Source organism: Salvia splendens, unplaced genomic scaffold (assembly GCF_004379255.2).
Source record: "Salvia splendens isolate huo1 unplaced genomic scaffold, SspV2 ctg771, whole genome shotgun sequence".
Taxonomy (NCBI): Eukaryota; Viridiplantae; Streptophyta; class Magnoliopsida; order Lamiales; family Lamiaceae; genus Salvia; species Salvia splendens.
The window spans coordinates 1-18061 of NW_024599446.1; the positions used below are offsets into that span (position 1 = coordinate 1).

Here is an 18061-nt window from a genome sequence, read left to right on the forward strand (position 1 = left end):
AAGAGCCTCCACGCCATCAAGATCGACCTCCCAGCCTCTATCCGGCAGGAGATTGAAATGACGGACCTCAAGATTGCTGAATGCAGCATGTGCTTCATACACCGGGTAGCCTGGTCTGGGGGAATAATACGTTGGCATCGGGCGAGCCAGGGCTAATAGCACGACCTCTATCGCGTGATTTGCCCCTGCGGTTAGGAAAACATCGCCTTCCGACAGCTTGTGAGGAAGGTCTTTGCTCAGATGCTCTGCAATTGACCTGTTGCAGAGTGAAAGATATAGGCGGTAGAGTCAGCTACACAAGTTCCCTTTTGCTTCAGCCATTATTTGCAAGAAACTCCTAACAAGCTTTTTATGCAAGAATCTTCTAAACAAAGCTTTTTGTCAAGAATCTCCTAAACAAGCCTTTTTTGCTAGAGTATTTATGCAAGGATCTCCAATACAAGTAATTTTTTTGCAAGAATCTTTATGCAAGAATCTCCAATGCAAGTAATTTTTTTTGAAAGAATCATTATGGAAGAATCTCCTAAACAAGCCTTTAATGCAAGAATCATTATGGCAGAATCCTAAGCAGGCCTTTTTTTTGCAAGAATTTTTATGGTAGAATCTCCTAAGCAAGCCATTTTTTGCAAGAATCATTATGGAAGAATATCCTAAACAAGCCTTTTATGCAAGAATCTCTGAAGCTCCTAAGAAAATCACTCAGAGAGACACAAACAAGCATGCATTGGTACACAAAAACACAATTACAATAATTTTGAGTAATCATTCAGAAACAGCAACTTTATCAATTCTTGGAGATTCAAAACAGCTTCTTTTTTGTGAAATCTAAAATCTTTTAAACCAAAAAACAACATGGGTTTTCAGGCATTGGACACAGCAAATCAAATACAACCAAAATCAAGAACACTAAATGTAAAAAGACACAATCTTTCTCATCCTTCCATGCATTTTGAGACCCTTTATCTCTCTCTCCTACAAACACACACACACACAAAAAAACAGAGAGGGATGAAAGAGGAGTTAAGGGCATTGAGAAGGGAGAAAGGCCAGCAGAAGGGGGGTAGCCATTGAAGAGAGAGGAGCGAAGGGCATTGAGAAGGGATTCCTCAGCAACAGTAGTTGTTTTGAAGCTGGGATACGTCGAGGGATCTCCATTCCCCTTTAATATTTCAAGAAAGTCTCTGATTGTCACCGTTCGCTTCTCGCTGTTGAAACCCCACTCTCTCATTTTCTGCTCCATCGGTGAGTATGTATGACTGTGTGAGGAGTCACAAAGTTTTGTACTACCAAAAATAAAATAGAGGACAGGTTTAATATAGACAAACAGTTGAGAGGCTGGAAGTGCAAAAGACAAGGATTTTATCTTTTGCTTTGTTTCGAAATTCGCACTAATAAATAGAAGACCATTAAACTCTGGCTTATGTGAATGAAAGTAACCCCACCACAGATTCCTGAAAATAAAATACTCTCTCCATTCTTGAAAGATATTATCAATATTTGATTTAGCATGAATTTTAATATATGATTGATAAAATAAGAGAATATGAGAAAAGGTAGGGTAAGTAGTATAGTAGAGAGCGAGATATCATTTGGTTAAAAGACATAAAATATTTTTCTATATATAAGCACTTCACAATTTCCTTTCTTGGCCTGATTTGGAAAATTGGAATGTCAACCATAATAAATTTGATTAATAAATTTAATTATCTCTCAATTTTTTGTAGATAATTAAAATGTCATTAATTTTAGAAATAATTAAAAGGGTTTGAGAGATATAAAAGTACCCCATGCTTAGTGAGGATGCCATCTAGGTCATTTAGGACAAGCCAACCAATTCTCCAACCTGGTACTATCCATTTTTTAGACAATGATCCAAGTGTAATAATTGGTGCAATTGATGCAAAAACCCCCATTGGTGTAAATGGATTGCTTCCAAAAGTGAGATGGCAATAAACTTCATCTGCAATCGCTAAGATCCCCATCTTTCTCGCTGTTTCTGCAATCTTCTTCAAGTGTTCATATTTGAAAACATTTCCACATGGATTTCCAGGGTTTAAAATAACAATGGCGACCGTGTTCTCGTCTCCCAAGGCTTCCACTGCCGCCAGATCAACCTCCCAATCATTTTCAGGGACTAGGCCAGCAAAGCTGCCCTAGCCTCGTAGTCAGGGTAGCCCGGCCAGGGAAGCAGAATGTTAGCCCCCGGCGGGCAAGGGCGGTTAGAGCGGCTTCCAATGCTTGGGGGCATCCATTGGTTATGACTATTTTAATTTATTTTAACACGTTTCAGAGATTATAAAAATAGTAGTACCGTATAAGTTTGAAGGTGTAATCATGCCATATGCGTAACGACTGAAAATAGTGTATCAATAAATAGTCAAATAATATTACTTCTACATGGGGAGAAAATAATTATTAATGAATGATTCTATCCATAAGCTAGGGATAAAAGATTAATAAAATCTTATAAGCATTATAGTACAATTTATTTTTTAGTCGGTCTTGTTTAGTTGTTATATATTTGTCACTATTTGTTGAGACTTGAGAGTCTTCCTTGACTGGATGCAAAGGTTTAGAAGTCTATCTTGAAATCACTTTTGCAAAAGATAACAACTATGTTTTGAAGTGTAGTTTTTCTATAGCCTTGTTATTTGGAAAATAACTCGAAATATCCATTTTGTTTGACAAGTTTGAAATAAAAAAAAAAAATATCTCAAAGCACAAGTATTCATTATAGTATGAAAACAATTTTACATAAGTGTGAAGAGATCAACCCTCACTGAACATATCGAATACAGACAAGTAATAACAACAAATGAATAACTGAGATAACAAGTGAATGAGTAAAATATTTCATATATGATGGTCAAATATAGCACAGTCCTAAATCTATCACAGTAGCATCCGAGATCCATAAAGAGACAATAAGTCATCCTTTGTAAACCACCACAAACCCTAACCCAGTCCCCGACCAACGAGCAAACTTCACACATAAGCCCTAACCAACGGTCACAAATGCATATCACAAGATCTCACATAGAAAACCGCAGACTTTTCTCCTAACCTCTCGGTTATCAAGAAGAAGAAGAAGAAGTCGTGAAGAAGTCGCGTGTTGAAGCGCGAGTCTCAAACTTGAAGGGGAATATGTGCCAAGGGTTTGGATTGGCTTTTACTTAAGAGACTTGTGCAACAATACTTGTGCCTTAATTTCTAACAATATCAATAAGTAACATCACTTGATTAATCAAGTGATGTTGCACAAATATTATAGTCCTCCACTAGTGATATTCAGACCATATTTGAGGAAGGAACCGAGAAATCGATTATTGGATTCTAACAATATTACATAGCCTATTATACAAAATATCACTAAATCAATCACCTAAATCTATTGTGACTAAACATAAATAAATTCAAAAATAGGTGATTCAACATAATATGATATTTTGGTATGTTTCTTGGCATGCCTTTCACAGAAAGCTCTCATTCTTCGAAAGGCTTCGTCGATGTATGATTCCTCCACAGCAAATGTCACTCTCATCCAGTTCTTCAACCCTAATCCAACACCTATACCCACCAACAAAATAATCTTGTCAAAAATTTGATATATTAATGACATACCAATTTTTTTCATATATTTCTCTGATTTATATAATATAGATTTTGGCACAAAAATTCACCTGGAACAGGTACAACCGATTCTTCCTTAGCCAACTTGCAGCAGAAATCAAAATCATCCTTAATCGCTTCCACCTTCGACAAATCCAGCTTGATCTGATCATGAAAATTAATTAAAATCCCACTATTTACCATCATGCGAATAATTCTTTTTTATTTAATCAGTTTCAAAATTTAACTCTTGGGCATTTGATTATTACCATAAGAAACATGCATCCTTGAGGTTTGATGGGGCAACTTATGCCTGGAATTTCATTGGTAAGTTTGTAGCATTTGTCGGCGGATTCTCTAAACAAATTCACAATCTTGTCATAGAATTCACTTGTAGTCTTCAATAGAATCTCAGGAAGTGCCGCCTGCATTATTCATATTAATTCAGATTAATGGATAGGTACTCGATATGTTCTATATTAAATAAAATGCTCGAGCCAAAAGTAACGAGTAAAAACAGAAGCAGTTCATAATAGAAGCAAATAATGGAAGGCAACGAAATCAATATGTAATTGAAGAATTCACCTGTATAAAGGTCACTGGGTCAGACGAAATGTTAAAAAAAACCCTTGATGGTGTCAACAATCTGCAGTTTAAGAAAATTTAATTAGTGTAATTTCTTGTAACTAATTAAAATTTCATTATACTAGAATAGAATTTTAGCTAAAAAAAAGGTTTGAGAGAGTATATAAGAAAATTACCCCATGGTTAGTGAGAATGCCATGTAGATCATTTATGACAAGCCAACCAATTCTCCAACCAGGCACAATCCATTTCTTTGACAATGATCCAAGTGTAATAATAGGAACAATTGATGCAAAAACCCCCATTGGTGTAAACGGATTGCTTCCAAAAGTGAGATGACAATAAACTTCATCTGCAATCACTAAGATCCCCATCTTTCTCGCCGTTTCTGCAATTTTTTTCAAGTGTTCATATTTGAAAACATTCCCACATGGATTCCCAGGGTTTATAATAACGATGGCGACCGTGTTCTCGTCTCCCAAGGCTTCCACTGCCGCCAGATCGACCTCCCAGTCGTTTTCAGGGACTAGGTCAAAGTGGCGGACCTCAAGGCCCGCAAAGGCTGCCCTAGCCTCGTAATCAGGGTAGCCCGGCCGGGGAAGCAGAATGTTTGCCCCCGGGCGGGCAAGGGCAGTTAGAGCGGCTTCCAATGCTTGGGTGCATCCATTGGTTAGGAAAACATCATCACTTGCTACATTGTAGGGAAGGTCTTTTGAGAGATACTCTGCTACAGCACTGCCAAAATTCATACAGATTTTGCTTGTTATTTACTACTATAAGATTGCAACTTTAAATGTACAATCATGCATGCATGTAAGTTTTCATGCATAATATTTTTTTTGTATGTATTTATATATATATATATATATATATATATATATATATATATATACCTGCGGGTGGCAGGGAGACCGGCGGTGGAGGAGTAGCCGTTGAAGTTGGCGGAGCGGAGGGCATTGGAGACGGACTCCTCCACGAAAGCGGAAGTGCGGAAGGAAGGGAAGGCGGAGGGATCGCCTTGGCTTAGATGAATTACGCTTTTTCCATTATTTTCATTTAAATTTTTCGTAACTCCGTCCATTACCCCTCTCAGTGTCGTCGCCCCCGCTCCGATCACTTTCGTGTTTCCCCCGAAACGCCACTGTGATTCCGCCATCGATGTAAATTCAGAGAGACGGAGAAATTTTAGCTATGGAAGTAGGGAGGTAGCAAGTTTAATTTGCAGTGGTGTTTGAGATTTGATGGAATTAATGTGGTTAATTTGCCCTTTTATAGTTTCATGAGGCGCGCAATTAATTCACTGTCATTTTTAAAAAATTAATCAGAAATTTCGCAGAGAGATCAATTGCATATGAAATGATAAAATCGTGTAAAATTAATCCCACCACCTTTATTTTTAAAAATATTTTCTGTCGTTGTCCAAAAATGTAGTACCAATCACTTGCTATGCACATACTATATTATACTCTGTAGATATATGTATGATTGAAGACTGGTGCAAGGGGCATGAGTATGTTATAGTAAAAATTTGGCATAATTCATTGAATTAATCCAAGTTTTACATCCATATATAAAACAATAGTACAAATTTGACAGTTTTTGCATATTTAAAATTGATAGTTGGCTCACGTTCGCTAATAGTAAAAAATGTGGAGTACAGTGTAGTTGTTATGGAATAGTGCTAAGAAAAATTTACGATTATAAAATATTGAGGTAGCTTCTGAGATTATTCTTACCTTGCTCCAAGTCTCTATGTTGTATACGACTTTCCTAGTGTATGTATGACTATTTTAATTTATTTGAAAGGTAGTGTATGTATGAGTGTATGGATAAGATTTACTCTATTAGTGCAACATGGAGGAGTATAGAAATAAAAAATTGTTAAGAATATATTCACGTTTCGAATGTTATAAAATAGTATAGTACTGATGGAAATCATGCAGAATATACATTGTATTAAGTTAAATAAACTAGGATATATGAATAATTTTTTCCCTTAATTAAAAAAATACGGTATACTATATGTCATTTTGTTACATTAATTCATGTTATGGGTTAGATTCGTAGGTGTCAAAAAAATCAATTTTGAATTTACACATTTACCCGAGGAATAACGCACAATATATGGAGTATGACTTAATGATTTGAATAGCTGGAGTCTTTTCATAATTAAGAATTTGAATCGATAAATTAATATTATATAATAACAGAGTATACGAGGATGATTAGCTAGGTATTATTAAGGAATGATTTTATCCAGAAGGAGAGAAAATGATTATAGGTAATAGGTGTACTGAAAATAAAATACTACACAATTCATTAATAAATACTTGAGTGTTATTTTTATTTGGTCTGGTTTAGTGGTTAAATTCTTCACTATTTGTAGACTGTCTTTCTTGACTGGATCCAAACCAATTTATATAATAGTATAGCCTAATTACTCATGCTTCCGATTACTACAGCATGCTAGCTAATTAGTTGCCAGCATGTGTGAAATAATGTAGGCAGTCAACTTTGAGGTTGTTACAAACTCATTGTAATTTAATCCCTAAAATATTACTACCATAACTAAAACTCAATAATACGATAGACAAGACAGTGTTTGAAAAGCCTTGGATGAATAGCTATAAAAAAAACGAAGTTTATCAATATGACTATATTCGTTGTTGATTGCCAACAAATTTCATTTAGTTTTTGGGAGAATTTACCGACGGAATGCATTTAGTTTTTGAATTCATACATTTGTGGTTTGTTGGTGATGATGATGTGCGACAATGATGATATTGCAGCAAGATCTGCCCCTCCGTTGTCAACTGCGACAATGATGATATTGTTTACCCGTGATGCGAAGCGGCAAATGCATTTTCAGCCGACGATGTGATAATGCTAGAAAAACATCATTTGTATCGGATCAACTTGAAATTCACATGGTGCTTGTGAAACATGTTGATGAATCAAAGTTATCGCTATGTCATGTTTTGCGAATTTGGTCCTCGGGCATCGTTTTCAAGGTTAAAATTATCATTTTATTATTTTTTAAAGCTTTTCTTTTTAAATTTCAGTACTTTTACTTTATTTCCTTTTGAGTTTCTGTTTTCAAAACAATTATAAATAGTGATTTTTATTGTTTTGTCGTCAAATGTTAGAATTCAAGAAATTGAGGTTAATTTATTGGTGGGCCATTCTTAACATCTTGTGACTCGTTGCATCAGAGACTTCGGCCATCGGCAGTCCCTCGTCGGCAATTCATGACATCATAAGGACAAGTGAAACCAGCTGAAATCTGTCAATTATATCTTTATTATTTCCTTATATAATACTATCATTTCAAAATTGAATAGTACTCCTGTTAAGGGTAATCCCTCAACGAGTCTTGATCGACGACGCGAAGTCGACGATGAGAAGAAGAACGGCGGACGTCTCAAGCTTGCCTTGAGATCAGCTCTCAGCTCCGATTGTAGGGTTTGCGGTAAAGTAAAGAACAAGGAAAAATAAAGAAAACGATAAATTGAGGAAAATAATATGTTATTTCATTGATTAATTAAAGAGAATAACAATAGCCCTATTTATAATAAGGATTCTAACTTAATGAGCAAGACAAATGTAATGCTATCAGATATGCGACTCAATCTTGTTATCACAACGAGATCGATTCCGGAACGAGAAGAACGAATACTTGATATGAAAATGAATAAGCAAAAAACAATTCTTGGAGAGTCAATGGAAATCTTGTGTTTTATTTGTGTGGAAGATTACAAAACTCTTGGATGAAAAATTCTCTTTTCTTTTTCCACAGCTCGGCTCTATTTAACTAGTTCAACCTAACGGCTTTCATTTAAAGCTAACTAACTAGTCGCATCCGACGACGTGCATCAGTTAATAACAACTGTCAACTCCGAACTCGTTTAAGTTCGGCCAACACCGAACACGTTTAAGTTCGGCCAACACCGAACACTGAGCACCGAGCTCAACACCGAACATTGAGCTCGGTTAATCCCTGAGCACGACTACAAACTCGACCAATCACCGAGCATGATTGCAGTTCGTCAGATCACCGAACAGCATATCGGTCCCTAATCGCCGAACAGCATATCGGTCCCTAATCGCCGAACAGTATATTGGTAACCGAACTGAACTGATTGTGCAGTTTTGCCCCAATCCTCATAACAAATCTCCACCTTGGGACATAACTGGACAATCCATAGATTTCATCCATCTTCCACAATCACTCCAGCTGAATCAGATTCACCAAATCCATGCAATACTTCAACTTAAGTCCGGGCAACACCTTTGTTAGCATATCAGCTGCATTGTGCTCAGTAGCTACCTTTTCAATCTTCACTGAGCCCATTTCAACTTCATCCCTCACAAAATGAAGCTTAACATCCACATGCTTGCTCCTCTCATGGAATGTCTGATGTTTTGACAAACATATGGCACTATTTGAATCACATAATACAGTCACAGCTCCTTGATCAACTCCAAAATCCGAGCAGATTCCTTTCAGCCACATGCTCTCCTTTACGGCCTCAGCCATGGAAATATATTCTGCCTCAGTTGTTGAGAGTGCCACCACAGATTGCAAACTCGACTTCCAACTTACAGCAGCTCCATACATGCAGAAAACATAGCCGGATTGGGACTTCCTTGTGTCAATGTTAGTAGCAAAATCAGAATCACAATATCCCAATAGAGGCTGTGCATCAAAATTCTTACTTCCATCAAACAGTATGCCATAATCCTGAGTACCATTCAGATACCTTAGTATCCATTTTAAAGCATGCCAATGCTCCATACCTGGATCTGCCATGTATCTGCTCACAACACTTATGGCTTGGCTGATGTCTGGCCTTGTACACACCATGGTGTACATGATGCTTCCCACTATGTTTGCATATGGGATTTTATCCATCTCTCTTCTCTGACTATCATCTTTAGGGCACTGATTTACACTGAGCTTAAACTGCTGGCTCAGGGGCACACTCACTGGTTTGCTTTTATCCATCTGAAATTTCTTGATCACATTCCTGATGTAATCTTTCTGAGTTAGCCATATCCTTTTCTTGTCTCTATCCCTTATGATCTCCATTCCAAGGATCTTCTTTGCATCTCCAAGATCCTTCATATCAAATTCAGATTTCAGATCACCTTTCACTAACTCCACCTCTTCCTTATGCTCTGCAGAGATCAGCATATCATCTACATACAATAGTAGATATGCCACAGCAACTCCACCTCTTCTCTTGATGAAGACACAATGATCATACAAAGACTTCTCAAAACCGATCTTATGCATGAACTCATTGAACCTGAGATACCACTGTCTTGAACTTTGTTTTAGACCATACAAGCTTCTTTTCAGCAAACACACCTTTCCTTCATTTCCTGGTTGGACAAAACCAGGAGGCTGCTCCATGTAAATTTTCTCTTCGAGCTCTCCATGAAGAAAGGCTGTTTTGACATCGAGTTGCTGCAATTCCCAATTTCTCTGAGCAACAATGGCAAGTAGAATCCTGATGGAGCTATGCTTTACCACAGGGGAGAATATTTCATTATAATCTACTCCCTCCTTTTGTGTAAAGCCTTTGGCCACCAACCTGGCTTTAAATCTGATTTGATTGTTGTTGAAGGCCTCAATTTTCTTCTTAAAAATCCATTTACAACCAACTGTTTTCTGATCAGTTGGCCTCAACACCAAAATCCATGTGTGATTTTTGTACAAGCTATCAATCTCCTCCTGCATGGCTAATAGCCACTGATCCTTCTCCGGACTCCTTATTGCTTCCTTGTAATTTGAAGGCTCATGATAGTCCATCTCCTCAGCTATGGCCAGTGCATAGTGCATCATATCAAAATCCTGAAATCTGGAAGGGAGCTTGATCCTTCTTCTGGTTCTGTCTCTTGCAACCAGTCTCTGTGGAGTCTTGATGTTACTTTCATGTTCAGAGGATCCACCAACACTGGTTTCTTGTGAATTTCTCACAGTATCTGGTGGACTTCTTACAGCATCAGATGAGGATTCCCTCTGACCCTCCACCTCAAACTCAACAGTCTGAACTTGCTTCATGAAGAAAGGCATTTCAGATTCCCTGAAAATAACATCCCTACTGATGACAACCTTCTTATTCCCTTCCTCACAGCACCATAATCTGTAACCTTTAACTCCAACCTGATAGCCTATCATCACACATCTGAGAGCCCTTGGTTCCAGCTTTCCTTGTTTGATGTGAGCATATGCTCTACACCCAAATGGTCTTAATTTTGAATAGTCTCCATAAGATCCATACCATCTACTATCCGGAGTCTGATTTTCAATGGCAGCAGAGGGGCATTTGTTGATTAAAACAACAGCTGTGGAGGCTGCTTCTGCCCAAAATGGTTTTGACATTCCAGATGCTATCAACATGCATCTTACCCTTTCAAGAATGGTTCTATTTATTCTCTCGGCGACCCCATTTTGTTGTGGGTTGTGAGGCACCGTTCTATGCCTTTTAATTCCTTTTCTCTTGCAAAACTCATCAAACTCATGGGACAAAAATTCCAGCCCATTGTCAGTTCTTAGGCATCTCAAAGGCTTCCCCTTTTCTAGCTCAACTGCAGTACACCACTCCTGAAATTTCTTGAAGGTCTCTGACTTTTCTTTCATGATCATTATCCAAACCTTTCTTGAAAAATCATCAACAAATGATAAGAAATACCTGCCTCCTCCAATGCTATTTACTGGTGCAGGGCCCCATATGTCACTGTGAACATATTGGAGAGGTTGTGTTGAGTTATGTTTGCCCACTCCATATGGCAGCTTCTTGTTTTTGCCAAGAATGCATTCTTCACACGATCCAATGGCTCTTTGTATCTCTGAATCAGCCATCTGAATAATGCCTTGCTTTACCAGCTGCATCAGCCCAGTGTCCCCCACATGGCCCAGCCTAGCATGCCAATTGATGGTCTTTTGTGTGTTGTTAGCTGTTCCAGCAACTGCCTCAGCTTTCAGATAATAGAGCACATTGTTTCTGACAGCCTTCATGATCATTTGGCCATCCTTTTTGACAAGCATCTCTCCACCAAAGAGAGTCAATTCGTAGCCATTCTTCTCAAGAAGACCCAAGGATATAAGATTCCTTTTAATGGATGGGATGTATCTCACATCAGTGAGAGTTCTGAAAATTCCATTGTCCATCCTCAAACATATGCTCCCAACACCCCTTACATCACACACATGGTCATCTCCCAGCAACACCGAGCCTTCAGATTCCTTTAAATCTTGGAACCAGTCGAGATTGGAGGACATATGGAAACTGCAGCCTGAGTCCATGATCCATAGCCTTGATAATGGGCTATCCTCCACCACATTGAGAGCTCTTGCCTCTTCAATTTCCTCAGTGATAGCTGCTGTACCATCTCCTTTGTGATTTTCAGATTGCTTTTTCTTCCAAGCAAAACAATTTTGCTTGATGTGTCCTGGTTTCTTACACCAGAAGCAGCTTCTAGATTCCTTTTGATCTCCTTCCTTAGATGATCTTGGCTTCCACTTGTCAGATGGGGGTTTCTTGAATTTGAATTGTTTCTTTGAAGTTGCCTTCACATTGAGGCTTTCAGCAGCTTGATCGATTGGCTTGCTGACACATTTCTGCATTGCCTTCAGCTTTAATGCAGAAAATACCTCCTCCAAAGTCACTTTCGAATCCCTTCCAAGAAGTATTGAGTCTTTGAATTGCTCAAAACTCTGAGGCAGAGCATTCAATAACATCAAAGCTTTATCCTCATCTTTCATGGGATCATCCACACCCTCAAGATCATCTATATACTTTCGAAAATCTTCCAGCTGATCCGCCAGATTCTTGGAGTCAGAAAATCTAAAGTTGAACAATCTTTGCTTGAGATGCAACCTATTTGAGATTGACTTCTCCATATATATTTTCTCCAATTTCTCCCACACTCCCGCGGCATCATCCTCTTTCTGAACCTCCCTCAAGACTCTATCGCTGAGGCACAAGACAATCGAGCTATACGCCTTGTATTCCAGTTCTTGACATTTCGCCGCATCCATCCCTTGAATCTCTTTCTTGTCCGTCTTGGATTTCACATAATCCCAGACGCCTTGCTGCATCAGAACAGCTCTCATCTTCAATCTCCACAGGCCGAAATCATTTTCGCCGGTGAATTTCTCAACGTCGAACTTTGCGGTAGACATTGTTGAATTCGTCGTCCTTCTTCGATTCCCACAGACGGCGCCAATTTGTAATGCTATCAGATATGCGACTCAATCTTGTTATCACAACGAGATCGATTCCGGAACGAGAAGAACGAATACTTGATATGAAAATGAATAAGCAAAAAACAATTCTTGGAGAGTCAATGGAAATCTTGTGTTTTATTTGTGTGGAAGATTACAAAACTCTTGGATGAAAAATTCTCTTTTCTTTTTCCACAGCTCGGCTCTATTTAACTAGTTCAACCTAACGGCTTTCATTTAAAGCTAACTAACTAGTCGCATCCGACGACGTGCATCAGTTAATAACAACTGTCAACTCCGAACTCGTTTAAGTTCGGCCAACACCGAACACGTTTAAGTTCGGCCAACACCGAACACTGAGCACCGAGCTCAACACCGAACATTGAGCTCGGTTAATCCCTGAGCACGACTACAAACTCGACCAATCACCGAGCATGATTGCAGTTCGTCAGATCACCGAACAGCATATCGGTCCCTAATCGCCGAACAGCATATCGGTCCCTAATCGCCGAACAGTATATTGGTAACCGAACTGAACTGATTGTGCAGTTTTGCCCCAATCCTCATAACAACAAAAGATATGAAAAGATATGCTAAATCAATACTAAACTAAATAAGAGAGATTTGGGGATATTCTTGGAGATATTCACGTATCAACTCCTCTTCTTCTATTTAGAACTATCTTAAGTTTTAGCAGTGAAATGTACCACTGTCGTTAGTAAAAGATTAAGTATACCTACACAATTAATTTACATACAATTCACATTATTAATCATTCAATATCGAAACAATAAATCACATAAATATTGGACTTGTGTGTTTCGCAATTAATTATATATATGTAGGTGTTTAATTCTGTGCTATATATGATCCAACGGTTTAAAGGCCCAATTCAGCCCTAAGTAATTCACATATTTTGGAGTGGGCCGAGGAGGGAAAGATACAGGCCCAATACTTTGAAGTGCCCAATATCTAGCTTTGTTAATTAAATCAATTTACTCTAATTTATAATTCGTATTCGACTATTTAAACATTACAAGTATTATTTTTTTTCCAATAATATTACTAATAATGCCGTTTCAAAACCACCAATTATAAAACCGCGGCGTCTCTTTGTATAACGGCATCGTTGTCGGCAGTGGTGGAAGTCAAACATTTCACGTTGAGGACCAAAGAGCACATTTAACAACTTAAAACAAAATTAGTCTGAAATTAAAAACCTCAAAAAAATAGGATTAATTGCGAAATTGAATAAAAAAAATGTGTTATTAATTATTTTAAAATTCTGACTAATCCGAAATTATTTGTTTAGTTAGTAGTCCTGTCAAAATATACTTCTTGCTATTTATCTTATTTTATCTTTTGTGGAGAGTAGATGGAAATTTAGGGCATCCACAATGGGACGCCCGATGGCACGCCCGATGCGTGCCATCGTCCGCTCCCTACGCCAACACCCGATGCATCGTCCGCGGTTGAAGCGCGGGCGATGGCCTATCGTCCGCGCCATCATCCGCGCCATTGTGGGCTCGGCGGACGATGGTCGCAGACGATGCCACGCGTTTTTTATTTATTTTTTCTATTTAAACCTCGTTTCTCATTCACTTGTTCATACGAACATCTCGCCTCTCTCGTTTCGTTCCTCTCTCACATTTCTACCTATCTCACATACCAAAATGAACCACGATGATGACACCACTAGTTGTAGCTCCTCGGAGTCGGGTAGTTCGCACTCGGAGGCCTCGGCAGCCTTAGATGCAGCCGTTGAAGAGGCCATGGCGGAATGCTTACTCGAACTGCAGTGCGAGGAGGCGGCGGCGGAGCAGATTCGCAGGCCTATTCGACGTCGGACGTCTGTCCAACGCAACCACGCGGCAGCTCACCAACGTCTGGTTGAAGACTATTTTGCCGATCAACCACGGTGGAGACCGACTGTTTTTCGCCAGCAGTTTAGAATGCCGCGTTACCTATTTCTCAACATTGACCGGACGTTGTCGTCACGTGATGAATACTTCACGTATCGTGAAGATGGCATCTGTAGACCCGGCCTTACACCGTTTTAAAAGTGCACGGCTGCACTCCGGCAGTTGGCCTACGGCACCACGGTGGACATTTTCGACGAGTACCTCCACGTCGGGGAGACAACAGGCCGGGAGTGCTTGAAGAGATTTTGTAGGGGAGTTGTGGAGGCCTACGACGACACATATTTGCTCAAGCCGACTGCCGCTGATTGCCTGGGCCTGATGAAGATGCACGAGACGGCGCACGGCTTTCCTGGGATGTTAGGGAGCATCGACTGTATGCACTGGAAGTGGAAGAATTGTCCGGCGGCATGGAGAGGCCAATTCACTAGTGGATACAAGGGCAGCCACCCGACTTTGATCCTCGAAGCCGTCGCTGACCATCGGCTCTGGATCTGGCATGCGTACTTTGGCGTAGCCGGGTCGAACAACGACATCAACGTCCTCAACTCATCCACCCTCTTCGCCGAGCAATGCAACGACAACGGCCCGACCATCGAGTTCACTGCCAACAGGCGCCGATACCACATGGGGTACTACTTGGCCGATGGCATATACTCACGGTGGCCTGTTTTTCTGAAGACTATCAGCTGCCCAATGGGTGAGAAGAGGGTTTTATTTGCGCAAAAGCAGGAGTCGGCGCGGAAGGATGTCGAGCGGGCATTTGGTGTGCTCCGATCACGGTGGGCCGTTGTGAGAGGGCCGACTCGTCTTTGGTTTAAGGAAATCATTGTCGACGTCATGTATGCGTGCATTATCATGCACAACATGATAGTCGAGCATGAAGGTGGGAGCATCACCGAGTGGAACGATGATGACGGTGCATCTAGCTCGTCCAGCACGGCGACCGAGCCCCCCGCTAGAGGATTGTTGTCGGGCTTCGACGAAGTTCTAGCTAGACAGGCCTTAATGCGCAACCAACAAGACCATGTTCAACTCATGAACGACATGATTGAAGAAGTGTGGGCCCGTAACCGCCGTCGTTGAGTTTGCATATTTTTTTTAATTTTCATATATGAAATGAAGTTTTTTTCCCAATTTTTTGTTGTTTAAATATTCAAATAAAATAAAATGCATAGGGCGCGCCTTTGGGCGCCCCATTGCAGGCGGGAGGTAGGAGGATAAAACTGCTGACGTGGCGCGCCATAGGGCGTGCCTTAGGGCCCCATTGTGAATGCCCTTAGACTATCTTCATCCGTGACACTCACCCAACCCAACCACAATCAACTTTTTAATAAAATATTCATTTCTCTATCCTCCACATACACAACTCTCCCCCAATTCAACCCCCATCAACTTTTTTACTTCCATCAGTGACCCCGACCCAACCCAATTAAATATTTTCTTTTTCATATATTTTTATATTAATATTTAATTTATAGTTAATTTATATATATTAAATAATGTCTAAAAATTATAATAAAAAATATATGATTCAAATTTAAAACAGAAAATATTAGCTATTCAAAATAATTAAAGCACAATATAATAATAAATTACACACATTAAAAAATACAAGGCGATAATAGAGCTTCCTTCGACCCTTCAAAGAGTCCATATTTCTTTTGTTAATTTCATCTGGATTTTCTGCTTGGCATTCATGATACAATTTATGGACATTTAGCCATAATGTATCTCCCTTCTGATTTTTACCACGCACACTATCTTCGCTTGCATAAACCCAAGAAGATATAAGTGCTATATCTTCTTTCACACCCCAACTCACATTTTTTGAGCTCTTCTGATTTTTGTTCGCTTGTTGGACATCTCTGAACAAACTGCGGGTGATATTTCCAGACGTGGGAATTTCAGTAGATGTAGGAATTTGGCTTAGATTTGGAGAAAATTCAAGGTTTTGTGAATACTCCGGATTTGAAAACAAATGGGAGTTTGGGAAAAAAGGACTATAGTCTGGATAATTTGGATCCATGAAACCAAATTTATCAAAATAAGAATGAAAATAAAGTTAGTTTGTCTGTGAAGAGTTTTGCAATGCTTAGTGGGATATATATAGAAAAAATGAAGCACAATAAAACAAGTAGCAAATAATAAAGAAATAGTAAAAAATAATAATTAATCATAATAAAATGAACTAGTTCACGTGAATTTTTCAGAAGAGGGGCTCACATGAATGTTTGGAAGAATAATTTACATGAGTTTTGAAATGATATAAAGACAAAATAATAATAATTAAATAAATTAAATTAATAACTAAAATAAATTAATTCAAATGGCTTTTTTGGAATAACGTTTCACAATGAGTATTGGAAGGATATATGGATAAATATAATAATAATTGAATAAAACAAATTCATAACTAAAATAAAAAAAAAAATCAAAAATTAATTTAGTGTAAAATGTTCAAGATTAAACTAGTGACCAAATTTGTACAACTAGTGATAAAATAAATCAATAAATAAAAGTAAAGAAATAAAAAAAAAGTAATCAATATTGTCCAATATGAGAAAGACATGTGTCAATGACACCCACTTTTTACTTGGGCCGGCAGGGTGACAATGGAAGAAAGGGTTGGGTTGGGTTTTTTTTGTTTAGAATTATTTTTAATTGCATCTTTTTGTCTTATGTGGGTGACCTTCTCTCTATGGTCACCGATGGAGATGGTCTTAGAGGGATTTAATGAGGTTGGTTAACTGACTTAATAGCAGCCTACTTTGTGAAAGTAGAGTTTAGAAATAGTGAAATCCTAATCAAAGAAAGGTGAGAGCTAAACCTATAAAACCGATCACAGTCACATTAAATCATTATTAAAAGTACATTTTAAAATTAAAGAAAAAGATGAAGCGTACCTAACAGATTCTTGAGATCTAGAAATAGGGCTCAACGACCAAGTCTTTGATTCAAAGCTCTCTTCAAATTCATAATTATTGTGTCTCGAGGTTGGGGAGACGCGTAGACGGGACCAATACACACGTGGCGCAGGTGTATTGGGAGATGAATATATGTGGCTGCGAGTTGAATATGGTTTGGAAAATTTGTATTCCCTTCGTCATAGACATTCACTGTTAAATGTTTTGTTTAGTTTACTATTTTTATTAATCATTTTTATTTTAAACATTTTAATTACAAAGTACTCCGTCTGCCATTAAATGTCTCATTTTTCTTTTTTCATCCGTCCGCCAATAAATATCACATTTCACTTTTACTATATTTAGTAAGTGGTTCATGATATCGGCTATGGTTGAACAAGATTAGAGGTTCATGAACGCGTATAGGTCAGATGTACATATTTTATGTATGTCATGATAATTTCAACGGCAAAAGAAAGTTCGACTTAATGATAATTGGGAAGAGGAATCTAGGAAACAACTACAAATGGTATGGTATGTTCGATGTACTTGTATATATTGAAAGGCTCAATGTTTCGAAGATTGCATGAAGAAGGAGATTATATAAAAGATTTAATATTATTAAATCTTCAAGTGTTAGTCAAATTATGATAAGTTTCATGACATTTAAAAACTAGAGTATTAAACTATAAAATATTAATTTTTCTTAATTGTCTTGTCTATTAATTGTTGGAATAAAATTAAACTTTATTTTTAGTAGAAATTATCTAGGTATGATAAATATCTAGATATTTTAGGAGAATTCTCTT

General features: G+C 38.3%; 1 pseudogene; it reads right to left on the bottom strand.

The window, feature by feature from the left end:
* Positions 1-66: 66 nt before the first annotated feature.
* On the bottom strand, positions 67-5350 carry LOC121791297 (annotated as a pseudogene).
* Between the last annotated feature and the right edge of the window lie 12711 nt (positions 5351-18061).